Genomic DNA, 21,664 nt, shown 5'->3' with positions numbered 1-21,664 from the left:
AAGAATATGAGAATTTAGAGTAATTTTATGATTTTGTATAAATTCAATTTTTTTCATGAATTTTTTTTTCGTATTTAGATTTAGATTGCTTGTGTGGGACATGAGAATAAATGTCCCCCAAATACTTCTTCTATTATGTATTATAAGGCTTTTTTTTTTAAGTATCATGTTAAAAAATATAAAACATTTTGAAGACTTTCAAGCTGTAATTAATAGAGTTTTTTTTTTTGAAAAAAAGACATTAAATAAGGGTGTAATTAATAAGGATTTGAATTCGATGGCTGTACTTAATATAAATATTGAATGTTTATACAATTTAAATCATTAAAATCTAGATCAATAGTTATAAATTTATACTCCACTTAAGATTAATAAATGAATGAATTTATCTTAATCATCGATCTAGATTTTAATAGTTTAGATGATACAGATATTTAATACTTGTATTAAGTACAGTCATTGAATCTCTGCTCAATTAATAAGGTTTTATAATTGAAGCATTTTATTAAATAAGGATAAATGTCAAAAAATGCATAGTTTTAAATGTAATTAACTAACTCGTTAAAAATGTAAATTAGTTTAAAGTAACATGAGATAACATGAGAGTCAACCCATTTTACAATGTTACTCTTATTTAAATTAAGTAACTATTAGAAAAAATATAATGTAAATTTAAAAAAATTCAATTAATTAGGGATAAAATTAAAGGCTTATTATATTTGCATATAAAGTTAATGACTTAATGACCTTTCTTTAATTTTGGTGAGATAGTTAAAGGTATTTTATAATAAGGATTGATAGAGTATAAGGTATTTTAAATGTTTTAAAGTGTACTTCCTCTAGTTCAAAATATAAATATTTTTTTAATTAATCTTGATTCAAAATATAAGTAACTTAATAGTTATAAGAATTTTTTTCTCATTTTATCCATTGTATTTATAGACTTAAATTTTTGTGTAAATGACCTTCTCATTTATATTTGGTAATTAGAATTAGTGGCGGACACAGGACTCAACGTTAGTGGGAATAAATTTACTATTAATTTTTTTTTTTTGGTTTGTGAGCCACAAATGATATGTTCTATCCATAGCAAAATTTAATTTGTTTCACATGTAAGTAATGGATAGAATCGTATGAACTAAGTTTTATACACGTGTAAGTTAAAATTTGAATTTCAGCTGCCTGTTTAAATAATAATGAGAAATCTACCACATATGCCAACTTGACTTGCTAAAAAAATTTAAAAACAAATTGAATATATAACAGTTAAAATTATTTTGGTTTTAGTGACAATCTTAAAAAAAAAATAAATAATTCCACTAAAAAAATAAGAATTAAATAGTTTGAAATAAAAGTTTTAATAAAAAATAACCTTCATAATATTTCAATTATTTTAAAATTTCAATCCTCCCTCACCGTCTATTATTTCAAATTTTCATAATCTCATTGTCAACTTCACACATCCCAATATCCTAAATCTAAAATTTTAGATCTAATTATCTTTCTCTCTTTGCAAACTTTGTGTCCAACTCTCACTTGACTTGTGTTTGCATTCGGCACTCATCATAGTGATAAGTACCAAATGCTCATTAGGATCTGAAGCAATCTTGATCCTCTATTTCAACCTTTTTAATTAATGTCGTTTATTTAAATTAATTTTTAAATATTTTAATATTATATTTATTAAAATAAAAATATAAAAAATCTTAATATTAAATCTGAACTATTTAGAGTATATTTAAATGATTAATTTGTAAAATTTATAAATTTTTTAATATTAAATTAAGTCATCTAAATTATATTTGAACTATACAGAGCTTATTTGTAATTCCATCATTCCAAGACCAAATCAATTATAATTCATCATTTTTGTTGGTGGGAATCGCTCTTTGAAGTATAAAGGAATTAGAGATGGGGAAAAAAAAATAAATTATACGCTATGTCAAGACATGAGCAGCACTTTTCTTGAAGCTTAATTTTCAAGTATAAATTGAGTTGATAGAGAATTTCCTTTTGAAAACGACAAAGATTTTTAAGTATGGATTGTACTTTTAAAACTCAAGCTAAGTGTGATAACTCAAAAAATTTAAGTAAAATTAAATTATATAATAGTGTGCTTTAATTGTATTTGTATTAATTTTAGAAATATTTTCACTAGAAGGATTGTTGATCTAGTAGGAGTTGTATTGATAATTTAGGCCCTGTTTGGTATGAGGTATCACATTTTGAAGGATTGGGAATGAGATTGGGAATGGGATTGAGAATGGGATTGGGAGTGTGAATAAATTTTAAAATGTTGTTTGGTACACCGAGGGATTAAAAAAATGAGTTTGGGATTGAAACAAAAAAATTACAACAAAGACACAAATGCCCTCATCTTCTTTCTTCCACTCAAATCTTCCAGCCATCCCCAAACCATTATTCCTTCCATTAGCTACAACGTGCTTTACTTTGTTGAAAAAGTTGTAAACAAACAAATAACCATCACCTAGAAATTTATGAAGCGCAGATTACAAATTTAGTAAAATCTGCAAACAATTTCAAGGGGTGAGGAGCATGAACAAATTGAGCCAATACTCAAACTCCCTCCGTCTCCATCTTCGTCAGGGAGGGTGGCTCCATTTTCATCTGCCCTTGCTTCTGCCACACTGCTTGTGACCCAAAAAAGGCAAAGACACAATCTACATCTAGATCTGAAGAGAAGGAAAAAGGAGGAAGACAAATGGATAGACTTGAACTTGAGCCCTAATCCGTTAGATGTGGTAAGTGCAAGGGAGGTTATTTGGTTAGGGGAGAGCGACGTGAGGGCGAGGGAGGGACAAGATGGTGAGAGGATAGGGGGGAGAGATGAGAGGGTAGGGGACGATGAGGCCAGAGAGAGAGAGAGAGAGGAGAGTGAGAGAACGGGGTAATTTAGTCAGAAAAAAATCAATTTCAAGATTGATTTTTCAATATCAAGTGAGAGGTGTTACTGGATAATCCTACTTGAATGGGATTTGGCTTGGTATTAAATTTTTCAATCCCTCCTATCAAACATAAAAACATGGGATTACTCAATCCCAATCCCAATTCCAATCCCGTTCTTTCAATTCTTTGTACCAAATAGGAGCTTAATGTATCAAATCCTGGGTTCGATTTTTGCTGAATCAAAATGAAGGATTTATAGTTTGGTTTCAGTTTTGCGAAATTACCATGATGCCCCTCGTGTTTCAAATAAAAATATTACACCAGATTTTTTCCCCATTCCTCCTCCTTTTCGTCGGCTGCAACGAGAGAGAGAGAGAGAGAGAGAGAGAGAGTGCTTCCAGAAATTTCTTCCTCCTCTGATCGTCCGTTGTCGGTGGATTTAGGTGTGTTGTCCACCACTATTATGGGCGTTGGGAGCTTGCAAATCCTCCGTTCTTCCTCCTCTGTTCGTGTTGCAGCCGTTCTTCTTTGTCTTCTCTGCCGTCAGCTCATCGCTGCTATGGTTAAGCGCCGAAGGTCCGTTTGTCACTTGGGGCGTGAGTTTCTCTTGCCCTTTATGCCGTGGACATTCCTCTTCTTCTTCTCTTTCTTTCTTCTGTGCTCAACGTTCAGTCCTTCCCTTGTTCGGTGGTGCAGAGTCTTCTTTCTCCTCCCTGTTAGTACGCCAGAACCTTCTCCATCTCGTTTCTACCATAGTTGAGGTAAGGATCTTGAAGTCTCTTCTCCTTTGTTGTCCCTCTATGTGTGTTTTATTGTTGCTGTATGTGTTTGATGGCTGGAGAATGCGATTTTCTTTCCTTGCTTATCTGCTATTGTGCGTGCGTCATTATTGGAGCTTCTTGTCCGTGAGAACGCAGCGGACATTTCTGGGCATCCCTCTTTCTTGTTCGTGCAGCATCACTCAGTTCCCTCCCCCATTTTTTTTTTTTTTTTTTGTGTGTGCGTGTCGCCTTGGTTCTGATTGACCTTGAACGTGCATCGAGCCTCTTTCTCTGCCTTTGTCCACAACATTGTTCTGTTTTTAAGGAAGCTTTGAATTTTTCTCCTACCTTATCATGGTGGACTTGAGGTGAGGAACTTCAAATCCTCCTCTTCCTCAATTTTGTGTGTGTATGGTTAACTGGTTGAGATTGAAATTTTTTTCTTTCGTTACCTATAATGTTGCTGTACGTGTGTCTGAGTTGGGAGAGGAAATTGAATCAGGTTGAAAATTTAGTATAATGAACAAGATAATGATAGAGTGGGTTTGAGTTTAAATAAATTCTTGATGGGGGATTTGATTGAAAAGGGTATGATAAATCTAAATATTGGTGTTTGGGAATTATGGAGTAAAATTTGAAGGCAAGGGAGTTTGAGTGAATGGTTGTAAACCAATGCACCTAAGATGTTGTTAAAATGTTTGTTAGGAAGAATATTACCTGGTTATGTATTTTATAAAATTTCACTTTTTTTATGCTGTTTGGCATTTAAAAGAGAGCATAGGAACGTGGAAAGTTTAACTTGTTAAGGACTTGGTGAAGATTTGCTTTCCTTGAATGATCATGTTCATGCAACTTTATTAATCTCGAAAGAAGCTTGAACTAGCTTGGTTAATTCTCATTTGTGAAAGTAAGCTAGATATGGTGAAAGAACCTATTAATAAGTTATGGGGAGATTATCTAAATTATGGATTCTTGAAAGTTATATGATGGATAAATTATAAATTATAATATCATTTAGGGAGTTACATTTGAATAGATTGGAAACTAATGCACATCAACATTTGTTAAAAAGGTTTGAGAGAGAATCACATCTCACTTAAATAATTTTCATGTCTAAAGTAAGATGAAAGAATTTGGCGATATAATGATGATGCTTGATGAAACTTTAAGATATGAATTTTAGTGTTTTGGAATTTTCACTAGTTGTAGTTGATTGGAGTGGCATTAATAGTGGAAAGAAATTTATATAATTTGTAGGAATTAATTAAAGTTTTTATTTATATGTTCATTCATTGAGAAGGTATGGAGAAAGAGGATCTTGGTAAAAGTTGAAATGAAGTAGATATTTAGGTTTTGGAAATTCGACAGATAAGTGAATAACGTCTTAACTGATTTATTAATATTTTTTTTTCAAGAATTTTTTTTACACAGATCATTCTATGATGATTATATTATATATTTAATATTTTGTTAATTAAATTATTTTTATCTTAGAAAATTATAAAGAGATGTTGAAGGAAATTTGAATTATGACATGTATGTGTTTTTCCTTACAAAGGTTGCTCTCAAAATTAATGAAATTATTTTTATTAGCTTTGGAAGTTTTGGTTTCTTAATAAATGTAAGCATGGATAGCAGTTATGAAATTTTATTCTGGCAAGATTTGAATGTTCAAAATTTTTCATGCGAACTTGATTTTGAGAATGGAAACTGTATTTTAATAGTGATGACTTTCTCACATGTTTGAAAATAGATTTGGAGGAAATTTTATATAGAACACTGATTGCTAACGCTATGGTCAACCACTAGCTAGTTTAATTTTTGTGAGTTTTATTTTCACGTTTGTTATTCATGGGACCTCGTACCTGCGTTTGTTTTCATGGCTTCAATCTGCGTTTGGTTAGCATTACCCTCGTGCACTGTGTGTTCACGTTTGTTTCGTAGCTTAGGCTATATTTGGTTACTTACATTTGTGAACTGTATCCACGTTTGTATTTGTGGCATAAGTCGCGTTTGGTTATTTATCCTCATGGACTATGTGTCCACGTTTGTGATTTGTGCTAATAAATCCCAAAAAATATGAATTTTTAGTTAGTTGGTGATTTCATATTTTCATATTTAATGATTTTAAATTAGTAAACATTGCAATTCTTATTTATTATTTAATATTTTGATTTGTCAAGATCAAATGTTAAAGCTATTTTGTCGTTATTGATTTAAATTTTTTTGCTATGGAAGTTATATAAAACTTTTATTCTAAGTTAACAAATTTGCTTACATTAAATTGCTTTTTCATGTATATAATTATTGTATTTTATTCATTGTGATTCTATAAAATATTATGGTTGGGACATTATTTACTAAAAAAGTTATTCTGGTCTCAGATAATGTAGCTAATACTATACGTCCTGCTTTTTCAATGAGGGAATTTCTACTGAGCTTAGTGGAGATTTGTTCTGTAAATATTTTCTACTGATGTAAATATGAATTTATGAATTATGTCATGAAAAATATGATTAGTTGCTCCACATAGATTATAGTTAAGGGCCTGATTCTCTTTATTATATTATCTATCTGTTGCTGAGAAGCAGAGCTTCGTATTGCTAGTTATAAATTTTAAAATTTTTGTTGTAAAGATTTTGGAGAGATCTTACTTATAAGGGAGGTATTGTCCAAATTTTTACAAAAAGTTTGATATTTTGATTATTTGAAAAGTAAAATCTGATGCATACAATTAGGCGGATAGTAAGTCAAATATATTAATTCAGAACTTTCCTTAATCGAGAGTTTAAGGGATGGGTGTTTAAGTGTACATTTCATACTGGTCATTCCTATATTTTAGGGCGTGACACTAAGATAACAATAATTTTTATAAGGTGACTCTATCATTATCTATGGTTGTACTTAAAACCAAGACAATGAATTTTAGTAGTTGATATTATTAGAAAGGAATGATTATAAAGGATATTTATACAGTGAAGTTGTATTTTTTAAATAATAAAATCCTTTATTTAAAGGCCATAATTCTATGTTGGTTCATGAATCAATCTAGATTAATAATTAATATTAACTAAGAATTATTTATAATAATTTTTTTAGGAAAAGTAATATATATTTTTTTTAAAAAAGAATATTGATTCAATCAAACCGAACCAACTAATATAGTGTTAGGCAAAAGCCAGTACAATTAAGAGAAGACTCAGGTGCACTATAAACAAGGTGTTGGACCGAAGATGAATTTTCAATTTTTGTGAATTGGACAAATCTAGTTAGGAGAAAAACAAGCTACACGGGTAACAGGTGAATAGGTAATAGGACTGAGGGTTAGCTTAAAAAATTTCAAATAGACAAATAGTAAATGCTAAGTATCATTATTTTATTATTAAAGTTTTACCGAAAAAAAATAATACATGAAGTATTATTAAAGCTAATTAATCTAAATGTTTCTTTATTTTTCAATACAAATGATTAACATAAATTTAATTTAATCATGATCAAATCATTAAATTCTAAACTAGTCCTTTTAACTGTTCGGTGACCTGTCCCTAAAACATTACCGTAGAAATTGAGATGATTTATATTTAAATCTCTGGACATCATATCACTATCATTGAGGTGACACGCGCGCGCGCGCGCACTATTATATGAGGAATTCTTAGGTACCATGTCATATTTATTCCGCCTTTTGAAAAAGTAACAACTCAGATCATAACAATCCTATGTGGCATGCTTTAATTTATATTTATATTATTAAAAAAGTACCTATGGCCGAATCCGAGCAATAATCCGGCGCAGAATCCGCAGATCCAAACCCATCCCCCATAGTTGAGAAGTGTCTGGGGAAAAAAAATTGCATTGCTCTGCTTAGGAGCTAGGACTGCACAAAAAGACTAAACGACACTGAATTTTAATTTAATTTAAAGTTTAATTTTTTTATAAAAAAAATTGGTTAGGCAATTTATAGTTTGGTTTTATTCAGTAATAACTCGAAGATTAAAAGAATAAGACTTGGTTTATAGGATTGAGAGACTGGTCCTGTTAATTCAATACTTATTTAACTTTTTTTTCTTTTTTCTTCTATGAAAGACAATAATTTATTCCAACTTAATAAACTCAATTAAAAAAATAAAAATACTTGTAGTAATAATAAATTCATAATAATTTCTAACCAAAAAATATTTTTATTATAGTTCAAATGATTTAAATTTATAATTTCAATAAAAATAATATTCAACAAATTTCTACAATACTATATTACAACAACAATTTAAAAACAAGCTCAACAAATTTTCACACAATCATTTCTTTAGCATCAACTATACTTAAAGCATTTATAAAAAATGAATTAATTATAATTATATTAAATAAATTAATAGGATCGGATTGAATTAAGTGGTCTAGATGCTCAATCTCCTGTTCAGTTCAACTTGAATAAATAATGTAATTTTTTTAGTCTTTTTATTCTTAAAAGATCAGTGTTTATATAGAACAAATAAGATTGGATTATTTTGAATTGGATTGATTCAGACAAGATTAGATGATTTTTACACAGCCGTGGCTCTGCTTTACCCCTTCTTTTTCGATCCCTTCAGTTTGTTTGAAACTATGATAGCGCAGTGGCCTGTCAGAGTTTCGATTAACAAGATTACTCATTCTTTGATTCCATAATATTTCGGGCAGCACAGAAAATAGGAGACAATTTTATGAATTTCGAAATTAAACGAATGTCCCCCACGATTCATTCTGTGACTTCATTGGGATTGAGGCCAGACTGCTCGGCAAAAGCCAAAAGAGTGGGGACTGGGGAGTATGGAGGACGCCATAGCCAATGAATGAAGGATTAAGGGGACCGCTGAGACGGCCGGATACTTTTTTTAATAATATAAATTAAAACATACCACATGGGATTATAATCATATGAACTGCTACATTCTTATTGGAAAGAGCAGATATTACATGATACATCGTGTCTACCTAAAAATTTCCCTGTATCCGGTTATGCATGTTGGCAGTAGGTTGCAATCTCAAGTCTGAGTCGTGTTTCACAGGATTAACGAACGAACAAATAAGCAGGAAATTAACTCAAGAACACAACAGAGCACAAGAGGATTGCCCAAAAGCTCAAAGGCTGGCGTGTTTGGGCCCGTATTTTTCCACCCCCATATAAAGGAGCTCCAAGGATATAAATGCCAAGGAGTAAAAATAGCTTAGAGTATAACATTAATTAAAATTAAGAAATAAACGTTATAAAGTAATCGTGTTTAAGAAATTAATAAAAAATCTGTTACTATTGTATTAAAATAAATGATAAAAGAATCAACATCAAATATTTTAACAACACAATACTTAAAAAATTATCAATTTTTTGAAGAATAGGGTTTGGAGGTCCGTCTAAGCCTAAGTCTTTTTTTTTCAAAGTTTATTAGGGCTAGACCTAGAAGTTTCAATTTTCAAAAAACAATCAATTTCTTAAGTCCAAATTTTTATTTAAATATGGCCTCTAAGCCTGACCATTCAAGCTCGGCCCTTATTTACGACTCTAAATGCAATAGATGTTAGGGGTTATAGGGCAAGAAGATGCGGGAGGGAGATTCAATTGACTATGAGTGAGGTTTTTGGATAAAATTTCACATATCAATATAGTTCATTAAATACACTTTTATAATCTTATTTTTTTAAGATAAAAATATAAACTTTTAAAAATGTTATTCATTTAATACTTTAATAAAAGAATATTGAAAAAGAAGAATATATAAAAAAATATTATTAAAAAAATATTATTAAAAAAATATTATTTTTATCAAACATATTTTATATTTAAGAAAGTCAATTTAAAAAAAAATTTATAATTTAAGGTGGAGTGGTTATATTTTTATGATTTGTGGCCATAGCTTGGGAATTAATTAAATTAAGCCTTTTACCTTTGCGGGATCAGGACTCAGGAGTGATCTCATGAGTTGACGTTGATGACGTAATTACTCGAGAAAGATGTCATACACAGCACTAAACATATGATAAGTGATAAATAAGTCGTACACTTTATTATTTTTTAAATTTAAACCTTTATTTAAATAAGATTTATAAACTAGCACTCAAGATTTTATATGAATAATGTGAGACTTATCATTTTAACACACCACTCAACTAATACAGCAATACATAATCCAGAGACATACATTTGGTCAAATTCGTTACCCCTAGTTTAAGAAAGTCACTTTATCAATAAATTGGATTTCGCATGATTGCCCACAAATGTTTCTGCGAAGTAAATCATGTCCTTTTATCCCCAAAGAGAACTGATAAGAAGAGAGACAACATCGTCAAAGAGACGGTACGTAAAGATTCTACTAAGCTGTCATGACTAAGAAGCATTGTCTTCATGGCTCTGAAGCATTTCTACAACTTGGCTCATTGTGGGCCTTGCCTCTTTGTCTTCCATGACGCACTTCAAAGCTACACTTGCCAAAGTTTCCATCTTCCTCTTCTCAGCCTCGTACTCTGATCCAATTGCTGGATCAATTATTTGCTCCACCCAACACAATGAAGACGACCCTTCCTCTGACGTCGTCGTCTTCTTCTTCTCTCTCACCCACGTCACAAGCCTCACATTCTGAGCCTCTTCTCCATCATCACTATGAACTCCCATCGTCATGGAACTCCTTCCTGTCATCATCTCCAATACAACGATCCCATAACTATACACATCCACCTTCGATGTTATTGGCAGATTGAAAACCCACTCTGGCGCCATATATCCCCTCGTTCCTCTTATCATTGAGAAGCTTTGACTGTTTTGGTCATTCCGATTTCTGAGCTTAGATAAGCCGAAATCTGCTACCTTGGGCTGGTAATTTGAATCCAGAAGGATATTCTGGGGCTTTATGTCACAATGCAGAATCCACTCCAAGCATTCTTCGTGTAGGTATGCTAGTACTCTTGCTGTTCCCAGAGCAATGTTGTATCTTTTGGTCCAATCCAGGGTGTTTGATTTGAGATTATCTGCTAAAGAACCATTTTCCATGTACTCGTACACCAATAGCCTGTGCTTTCCCTCAGCACAATACCCCCACATTTCAATCAAGTTCATATGGTTGAGCCTACCGATTATGCTTACTTCAGCCATAAATTCTCCTTCTTCTTGCTTGCCTCCAACATTGTTACCAGTCAGCTTCTTTATTGCAGCGACTCGTTGATCTGACAGTACTCCTTTGTACACTATTCCACCTGCTCCTCTTCCAATTTCTTCTCTGAACCCTTGGTTGCTTGTTTTAGCTCAGGGTAAGTAAATTTTCTGAACGAAAAGGAGACAGAAAATTGTAGACTTGTTGATTTGCATCAGAGTCCTTTGTGGGTCTAATCAAAGAACACCAAATTAGACATATACAGAGGACTTCAAGCACCCCAACAGCGATGGAAAACCAAAGAAGAAACTTGACAAAACTGTTGTCGTGCTCTGAGGCCCTTTCAAGCTTCACGAAACAAACATCACCACTATCAAGGGAAGATTCTTCTTCTTCAAGGAACGAAGGTGTACTGGATTTAGGCAGTCTTAAGTAGGTTGTTCCTCGAAAAATTGGTGAATTAATCCCACTGAGCAGAGTTCTTTTGATATAGCACCTGAATAGACCTATGTCTTCTCCGAATGTGTGCTGAAAAACTTTGCACTCGCAGTCTTGTATGCACAAATCCTTGCAGTTCTTGAAACTGATGTTTAGCTTATAGACATGGTCATTTCCGTAGAACTCAACATTGGGCAATTTTAAGAAATTTTGACCACATAAGAATTCAAACTTGGGTTCACACCCATAAGACCAATCGCTATGGTTCTTCACTCTATATCCTGGCAGACACGAGCACTTCCTTTCATTAATGCTATGATCGTACTTGCACATGCTATTGACTCCACATATTCCATGAACATGACAAGAATCAGCTATAGCTTGCCACGACACGAACCATTGATCATTCTGTTGTAAGCTATACACTCGAAGGTTCCCATCAGGATCGATTTTCAATTTTCTTTGCGTCGATACCTCATAATCAGAGGTCGTAAATCTGTAGTTATCTGTTGAAATGAAACTTCCAAGAGAATCTAACACTGCGACTCTGCTACTATTGTTTGTGCTCCTTCCAGCTTCAAAACTCAACATCCACGGCGCTGGCCAATACACACTCGAGACGTCGAACCTGTGATAGAGAAGGCGAAGAACGTTGTTGTCGTCGAAGAAGAGCTTGTAGAAGCCAGAGGAAAGGTTGGTGTTACTTCTCGAAACGACAAGCTGTGTGTCATTCATGAGTTGTTGGCCAGGGAGGAGAGTGTCTGTTGGGAAATCAAAGCTCTGCCATATAACATTTGACTCTTGTGAACGGATCTCAGAGAGTACAAGATTTCCATTGTCGTTGAGAGTCAATCTGGTCGGCCAAGATGAAGAGGTGTCGCTTGACCACACGTTCCTCTGTCCGGCATCGGAGAGGATAAGGTTTCCTGATCTAAGGAGGGAAAGTGATGAACGTTTTCCATTGACAGGTTGGTCACGGTTGCCGACCCAAACCACGTTCGAGTTTGGGGAAGATTGAGGAAGTTGAGTGAACCAGATTGCGAAGACATACGCATTTTCACCAATGGCATAGAAGCCAGCAGTGAAGGTGCCATTTGGTGAGACAAGAACATCTTCTGGTTCATCCACTGAGAGGGAGAAGTCACTGGGAAGTGTTGATGATAAAGATGAAGTGTACTGAGACACAGATAAAAGAAGAACAAGAAGGTTTAAGATTGATGAAAAAGCCTTCAAAATCATTTTAAGGTTCTTGGTATAGTTCAAGACATATATGAATCAGACGATCAGCAGTTGGCCTGGATTATATAGAAAACACGAGTCATCGGTCTCTAGTTACTTTATACGTGGTGTGAATGTGAATGCATAAGATTTTCATAATGAATATCCGAATATGCATATATTGCACTGGTCAAATTTCATAGAGTTCATTATTATATTATCAAAAATATAAAATTTCATTGAATGTTAACTCTGAATGAAGGAAAAATGAAAATAAAATTCCTTTAAAATATATAAATGATAATTTAATTCTTCAAAATGTTATAGTTCCCTAAAGTTTGTAGAGACTTTTTTGTCATTGTTGAATTTATATAAATTATTAAATTACCTCTGTTGAAAATAAATGATTCACAAGTTTTATTTAAATATTCACAACTTTTTTTTATATTCACAACAGTACAACAGCCAATCACAACTTTGAGTGTTAAATTTCTTATTTGCTATTGCATTGTTGTGAATATAAGAAAAAAATTGTGAATATTTAAACAAAATTAGTGAATTATTTATTTTCAATAAAGATAATTTGATAATTTATATAAATTCATTAATTACAAAAAAAATTTTAGCGACTTCAAAAAAATTATAGTATTTTAAGGGATCAAATTATCATTTATATATTTCAGAAGAATTTTATTATTATTTTTTCTTGAATAAAATTCTATACATGTATAGAAAATTTAGGTGAGTTGGGTTACTCACCAAAGCCAAGCATCCCAAGTTCAAATAATGGTTACAGAGGTATTTACGAATCTTTCAGTAATAAAATTCTCACATCAATCATGGAATTTGAACCCACAACTTTATAAATTATAGATCAAATCTTCACTGATTGGACTAAAAGTTGTTGATCAAAAAATTAAAATATTATTATCAAAAGTTTGTTGGAGGATAAATTATGGATTAAAAAAAATACATATCTGTTGATTTGATTAAATACAAGTAGATGAAATATATGAAAGTTGGTATCTATGTATCTGTTTTCAAATTAAGTCAAATAATGTTAAATTAATTTACTTTCCAAGTCGGACTGATTGACGTACAATAACAAGTTAACAATTGATTATAATTAAGGATAACAATTAATTAAGGGATTTGTTTGCACTTCTCAATTTGTATTTTCAATTAGTAGAAAGCTGTATGTTTTCTTTATAATCTAGGGAAGTTAGTCAAACTAAGAACATTGCTTTGAAAAAGAAGCTTCACATGAAATTTCATATATTGAATGACATGTAAACTAAGCCAACGTGATTGACTGATTGGAACCATGTGACATGTTTTAATAGAGGCAAATTTGATCGAGTTGCCATTCCTACTCACAAAATTGTCCTCGAAAATGAGAGACAAAAAGCCCGTTGCCTTATTGAGGGTTGAATCATCCACGCCCACGCCCACGGTATTCAAATATAAAATAAGGAAGTTATTATTTAATTGGTAATAAAAAATGTTAAATTTGGCGGCACCTTTTTAATAGGACTATATAATTGAGTGAGACCTCAACATTATCGAGTTCAATTGAGATTAAGATAACTCTTTAACAATTTTTTTTTGTATTTACACGAATTTAAATATAATACTTCATATTTAAGTAGTCATAGGATCTATTAGGACTACTGTCAGTAGATAATTTTGTGGTATTTCTACTGTATAGAAGTATAAAATATAGGTGGGTAAGTTTTTGTTAGTATTTTATCATCTTTCATAGTATGCAGATGATAACGGTAACCGAAACCGAAACCATATTATACGCATATTAGCTAGTCTTTTTGCCCACGATGCAAAATCAATAATTTAATACTGGATTTGTATTAAATATGGATATTGAAATTAAACAATATGAGTAAAATAAAGAATAATAATTAAGCAGGCTTTAATTCAAAGAGACGGCACATAACGATCTGTATATTTCTTAGCCGCCATGACTGAGATGCTTCGTCTTCATGGGTCTGAAGCATTTCTACAACTTGGCTCATGGTGGGCCTTTCATCTTTGTCATCGTCCACGCACTTGAAAGCCACACTTGCCAAAGTTTGTATCTTCCTCATCTCAATCTCATTCTTTGAGCCAAGTTGCCATTCCTGCGCACGAAATAAGTTTTTATATTAGTATTATACATACTTTCATAGCATAATCAATAATTTAGTGCCAGAATTTTATTGATATTGAAATTCAATAATATAAGGCTAGCTGGCTAAAATAATGCTGAGAAGTCTCTTCAACTGAAAAAACAATTTTATATAATTTATTCCCTCAATTATAATTTGGACCTTGACTGACCGTACAGTTCACAATAATTTTAAATATTGGTTAGTTGATTCGTCCAATCTAGGCAGCTTTCTAAATTGGCCAACTTTGCTATTCATGAGTCTTTTTCTTTATTGAGACAAACCATCACTCGTTTTCTTTTAATGCTTTTTTAAAAGGACTACATCATGAAGAAATTAGAACAAATAAACATGCATACACTATTCGAATGATAAACAATTTTTTTTTTTTTGGTGGCGAAAAGTAAGCTTTGGAGGTAGGTAGTGGAATGAAGAACATGACAAAAACGGAATTTACTTGCACTCAAAAAAAAAAATTATGATCCTTGTTAAAAAAAAAAAGTCATTTTGATCTTGGGATACAGTAAAAGTTTTACTTTTGGAAAAATCCAATTAAGGACCTGAGAAAGTTGGTAATAACAAATGAGTATGATGACCCTTTTTTTGTAGTTTAAAAAAATAATTTTTTGACTAAAATATCCCTCTTTGACATGTACAAATATCACCAAGCCACAAATTAAATTTAATGATGTTAGGAATGGGGAGTGACCATCCAAGAATGGGGGGAGGAGAGAGATGGATAGGAGTAGCAAAAGAATATCACATCTTAACTCAAATATGAAGACTTAAGTTTATGAGTTCTTCCTCTTTATTACATATTAGATATTAAGCCCAACTTTATCTGATATGCACTTCTCACATCATTGTAAATCTATTCACATTTGAATAACCTAACAAATGAAAATGGGAAGGAGGTTGATGAACTTGTCAATTGGGGAAGGAGGTGGTGAAGTTCGACAACTCTATTTGGCGTTGTCATCCTCTTCATGGTACATGGACACCAATGAAATTAAACGAAGTCCATATCATCCATGGCTCTACCATGACTACGAAGCTTGGATGACAATGAGCTTAGTGACTATCTATGAATCATGCATGGTTTTAGACGCTGTTGGGGGAGAGAGAAATGGAGGAAGATTGAGCGGAGAGTGCGAGAAATTTACCATTGAGAAGACATTTATGCATGCATCCATTCTGACGGAATGAGCATTCATGGTGATATTCGCATATTTCAAGGCGTATTTTAGTCAAAAATTATTTTTTGAACTTTTTTTTAAGGACCACGGTCCTTAAAAGTAATCTCTTAATTTTGTGGTACTTATTTGTTATTATCAGCTTTCCCAGGTCCTTAATTGTGATTTTTCTTTTATTTTTTTCAATAAATTTTAAAATATATCATCAACCCAAAATTGAGATGTAGAAAAAGAAGTTAAGCTGGTACGAACACTGTACCCTTACCCCTTAATTATTAGATCACATCAGAACTATTACGATGACTATTAGGATGATATATGTGGGCTTTACATATCTATGGTTGTATAGTTAAGTTTAATTTAGGTCCAATTAGCATTTTAGTCGATTGTCTAATTAAGTCTCCCATAAATGTTGGGTTGGATTCTTTTATTAATTCGTACCTGCAATCCAAAATCCAAGTTGTCCCATAGCAGCACGTTATCTCCCTTTTTAGGAAGACGTCTTGGGTTTGAACTAACCTTGACAAAGTTTTGTGTGTATGTGTGCATATTTCCCTTTCCTACAGAGAAAGACTAGCTTCGGAATAGAATTGAAAAAAAAAAATAAAAATAAATAACTACCGTAAATAGTAGCCATTTGATTAATCTTTGGGCTCTAAATATGAATTCATTAATAAAAAAGACAAAATCCTACTTCATCCCACGTTAATATTCCTACATTTAGTTTGTTTATTTTTATATATATTCATTTTTATTATACAATAAGTATTTTCATATTTTTAGAGATGCACGATGGACCAATAAAAATATTTATATTCCTTAAATATTCATAAAATCTTTTTTTATCCAATCTCAACTTTATCAATCATCCCTAATTTGTTATAAGACCTGAACTTAACATGACCCACGGATGATTATATGTTTTTATAATTAAACTGGTTTTGTTAATTTGGTACAAGCCCACTAGTTAGTTAAAATGGATTATCGTTCCAAAATAAAAAGAAATACAAAAGTACAAGGAAGACACTCAGCTAACTACCTCTCATTACCCTCCACCTCCAAAGTCCAAACAATCATTGTCATTTTATAATCCATTTGAGGCTCTAATGCACCACATGATACTGTTAGATCATATCAGTAATATTTGGAAGGTTCAATTTAGTCTGATTACACATAATTCACGGTGCGTGCGTATCTGACTGAGGGAGAAATATAAATTTGAAATTTAAGAAATTGCAAAAATTATAAAAGAGAGCCCAACATTTTCTCTAATAACACAAAAGTCACAGGCACTTTGGTAAATTTTCCAAAGTTTTAAACTAAATAAAATTAATATCTTTAAAAAAAAATATTTAAACTTTAGACTCTCAAGTAAGCTATTAATATAATTTTCACTAATTCGCCCTTTTCAATAAAATATAATTGGGAGATAATAATAATTTTTTTAATTTTTTTTAAGGTCATTACAAAAGCTGTTCAAGTCAATTTATTTGCTCTTTGCTCAGGCTTCTTTCCTCTACAGTTCCTTTCCGTCCCCCATGCGGTTGCTAGTAGCTTACACGAGTGGAGTTAGGCTAGCTGTTTAGTTCGTCGCCAGTGTTTGTGATCACCGTGAATCTGCCACTGTCAAGGCCGAACTCGCAAATTTGTCCACTCCTCTGTTCATCCATTGGTCTTCTCTTCATGCGATAATGATGCCTGAATCTTTCTTTCTTCTCTCTCTGTTAATGTGCTGCCATGAGACCGTCTCCCGTCTATGCTGTTTGTGTGGATGTTTCAAGATCTTCTTCTCCCTCCTTCATTCTGTGTCCTACTTTCTCCATTTTTGCTTGACTAGAACCTCCTTTTGTTTTGCTCTGTCGTGATCACATGTGAGTTAGGGAGGTTCAACTTCTTCTCTTCATTTCTTTACTGCATTGGTGGTAGGTCAAGATGCATCTTTCTTCTATTTTGTGTGTGCATTTGTATGATGTGGCTGAAAATGAGTTTTTATTTTCTCCCCTTAAATTGCAGCTGTTATGCATGTTAGAAGGATAATCAAATTAAGCTTGAGTTTAAGAACATGATTTTTGATTGATATTCCAATTATTATTATTATTATTATTATTATTATTATTATTATTATTATTATTGGTTAAAGAATTGAAATTGGGTTGGCTGATTGAATTCAATATCAATTTTGTGATTTGTAGGAAATGAGATTTAAGGGAAAGAGGTTTGGTGTTAATCTGAGAATTAATGGATGATAAGTGTTCAATAAAATGCCTCTAGGAGAGTTTTGCTTGAATATCTTAGATTTATGAAATTTAATTAGTTATTGTGATAGATACATTTAGTTTGATTGTTATTGATCCATGAATTTAGCTTGTAGGTTACAAATTAAAGGAATTTAATTATTATGAATTTGTATATGATTTTAAATTCTTGGGGATAGAATGGTTATTAATAAAGTGTTGGATAAAATATGATAGGTTAGAAAATTCTAATTATATGGTTGGAAACAATGTACCAAAGAGAAGATGTTATCTCAAGTAAATAGGTTGATATGGCTAAAGCATTATTGAGATCTTATTTAAGCTCTGAAATTATTGAGAATTATAAGGTTAAAGAGTGTACAGGGTATATTATCAATGTAGAACACATACTTGCGGTGTTTGGAAATGGTTAGTCAAGAGAATTAAAGGTTATATGTTTATTCAATGGTTTAGAATGTCGTACATTAGATGTTTGGTAAAAAACCTAAGGAAAAACTTTTATGTATAAATTTTATTGCTAAAATTTCAAAGTTATTTTTATTTTGTTTTGTTGAATGGATTCCCTTTAAAGAGATTTATTGATTCAAAAGTAAAGTTCATTAAAATTTTATTATACTTTATAGGGTAATTGTAAGGAAGGTAGCTTGGTTGGAGTTGTAAGAAATAAATTTTGAGTTTTAAAGATTCTATAGGTAAGTGGATAGCGTTTCAACTGATATTTCATTAAAATCTCTTTTATTCAAATATTACATTTTTATGCAAATTCTTTTTACGACAATAATGTGATTATGAGATATTTTGTTGATTAAATTATTTTATTTCGTGAAATTATTTTACCAGAATTGATCATTTTGATTAATCAGTAAATACAGGTTTGAATTCTAATTGTGGGATTTTATTTTAGAAATTATTGAATTGCTACGGAAAAATAATTCATGTGAGTTCGACATTGAAAAGGAAAATTTGATTGAATAATGATCAATTTCTCACATGTTTGAAATTGAATTTGAAAGGGACTTTATATATAAACTGGCTGCTAACAGCAGTTCCGTTAGCCCTTGATACACCATGGTACACCTAGTTAGCAGGGTGTTTATAGGAGGTGCTAATCCCGTGCGATGGCCAACGCACATGGAATGGAGGGATGGTTATTCGTGAGCATCGTACTCACGTTTGTTTTATGGCTTCAAGCCGCTTTTGATTAACGTTACCTTCATGGACTGTGTGTCTACGTTTGTTTTATGGTTTCAGTTGCGTTTGGTTTCTTACCTTCGTGGACTAAGTGTCCACATTTGTTTTCATGGCATAAGCCGCATTTGATTAATTACCCTTGTGGATTGTGTATTCACGTTTGTTAATTATTCTGATAAGTCCATATATTTATAAATCTAATCGTTTGATGATTTCATATTCTATTAGTTTTTATTTAGTAAGTTATTTATAAATATTTATTTCATTTATGTGCTTTCTTGAAATCAAGTGATATTATCATTTTTTATGATAGTTCAATGATTTGAGATTTTATTTGAAATTTATAGAGCCATTTTATTATGAAGTTTATAAAATTTTTATGAAAATTTTGTCTATTTAACTTACATGACTATTTCAAACTTTTTATTTTATTTATATTCTATTATTTATTGTTGGGACGTTATTCATTGGAAAAGATATTTTGGTCTCAAATGTTATAGTTGAACTCATGACTCAAAATATCCATTGAGGAGTTTTATTGCTGAATTGAAGCAGAAGAATTATTTTAGTCAAATCCTAATTTGATGAAAAAATTGAACTTTATATCTATGTTGGCGTTTGGCCTTAGGTGCTCCACATAGATTACAGGTAGGATCCTTACATTTTTTTCAAAATTGAATATCTAATCTAATATTGTAACAATTTTTAATTACTTTATTAGTGTGTTTAACATATTAATTTCAGAGTTTCTCCGATCAAGGCTTAAGGGATATGAGTTTTGTACCCATATCCCGTGCCGGTCACACCTGATTTTTGGGGCGTGAGAATAAGATTACACCTAACTAATGAAAAAGCACTAATTAGCTCTTCAAGCTACAATTTAACTCACCATAAATTCAAAATTATTTTTTAATTTAGTTATTTATGTCTATCTCTCTAGGTTTAAATTAATTTTTCACTTTTAAGTTCATCAAACAAACTACAGCTGCCTATATAATAAGAGAATTAAATTGAGAGAGATAAATATAAATATAAATATAAATTTTCATAGACAAAAACTCATGTCTGACAGGAAAAATAAATAAACAAAATTTAAAAAAGAAAATTCATTAAATCCAGGTTACTCCCTATCCTAACTGGGAGTTTAGAAAGAATTCAAAGAATTATTGTAAACATTCCAATAAGATACATAAACTAAAGCTAGAAAAGAGAAAAGAAAAAAAAACTCTCAACTTAGAAGAACTCTTCCAAACTCCGTGCTTTGCCTCCTAGCTCTCAGATATGAAATTAGATGACTTAAATGAGACTCTTCAAGGCTTCTTATATAATTAATCTCCCTAAAAACCTAAAAGATCATTAGTCCAAGTGTCTTAGCCGTTTTATTTTAATTCTTTTAATTCATGATTAATTTTGCAGCTGTCATGCATGCGTCTTTGATTTTTCATCCGCCTGTGATCATGCCCTTTGTAATTTCATCTGCTCACAGTCGAAGCACGTACCAACCTCTCATCCGCTCGCTGGCTTGTCCTTTGTAATATAATTTCATCCCCCCGCGGTTAAAGCACATATCAGCATTTTTATCTTTTCCTCATCTATGACTGAATGTGATCTGATTCTTCATCCTTTTACTGCAGTTTTAGTCCTTTTCGACTCCCTTTCTCTGCTAAAACACATAAAGTACTCAATGATGCAATATACTATTCTATTTTCTAACTAATTTTTATATCAAAATTAGTTCAAATTAAGAGCTAAATCATAAAAGAAACTGTGTATAAATTGGACCCATCACCATCCAAGTTATTAATGGAATGATGCTTATAAATACAAATGGTTAAAATTAGTCTATGAGCTTTTATAGTTTCTCTAAGTTTTAAATTAAGTCCTTATTATTTATTGTGTTTTAATTAAATTCTTATAACTTGACTGTTATATCTATTAATTCCTGATCAAGGTTAAAAGTCTTGAAATTTTTCTTAAAAGATGAAAGTTAGACACTTTTATATTTTTATTAAATGATTTTATAACTTTAGAATTAATTACATAAATTCAGGTCCTATTTAATAAATAATTTTTATACATATAGAATTTTTATAAACATTCTAATAAAAATGTGAAAATTGTATTAAATTAATTTTTTAGCCAAAATTTGTATAAACATTAAGTGTTTTTGTTGTGGAAAAACTAATCTTTCATGAATAATTTTAACCTTTAGGGATTAAAAGATTTAATAGATCAAACTATAAGAGCTCAATGAAAATAAAATAAATAATAGGGATTAATTTAAAATTGAGAAAAAATTTATAAGAACCTGCAAATTAATTTTTCTTAAGAAATACAAAGAAAACGGGCAATATAAAAAAGTTATAACAGCACGTATAGAGCTCGCCTATATTTAACATGACCCACGAATGATATATG

At 31.4% G+C, this 21,664-nt stretch overlaps 1 long non-coding RNA gene and 1 pseudogene across 1 annotated transcript; one reads left to right on the top strand and one right to left on the bottom strand.

Annotated features, from left to right (window-relative positions):
- Positions 1-3,268: 3,268 nt before the first annotated feature.
- On the top strand, positions 3,269-6,303 carry LOC129289657 (uncharacterized). Its single transcript, XR_008588181.1, has 2 exons — positions 3,269-3,668; positions 6,053-6,303. It is a non-coding gene; the product is annotated as an uncharacterized LOC129289657 (long non-coding RNA).
- A 3,566-nt stretch (positions 6,304-9,869) lies between these two features.
- On the bottom strand, positions 9,870-12,473 carry LOC129288885 (putative receptor protein kinase ZmPK1; annotated as a pseudogene).
- Positions 12,474-21,664: the final 9,191 nt, after the last annotated feature.

The sequence above is a fragment of the Prosopis cineraria genome, unplaced genomic scaffold (genome assembly GCF_029017545.1).
Source record: "Prosopis cineraria cultivar Desert tree isolate PC_DT_omini unplaced genomic scaffold, ASM2901754v1 PC12, whole genome shotgun sequence".
NCBI classification, from domain to species: domain Eukaryota; kingdom Viridiplantae; phylum Streptophyta; class Magnoliopsida; order Fabales; family Fabaceae; genus Prosopis; species Prosopis cineraria.
Note: the sequence above shows the minus strand (reverse complement) of the source record. Positions and strands in the feature narration are given on the sequence as shown.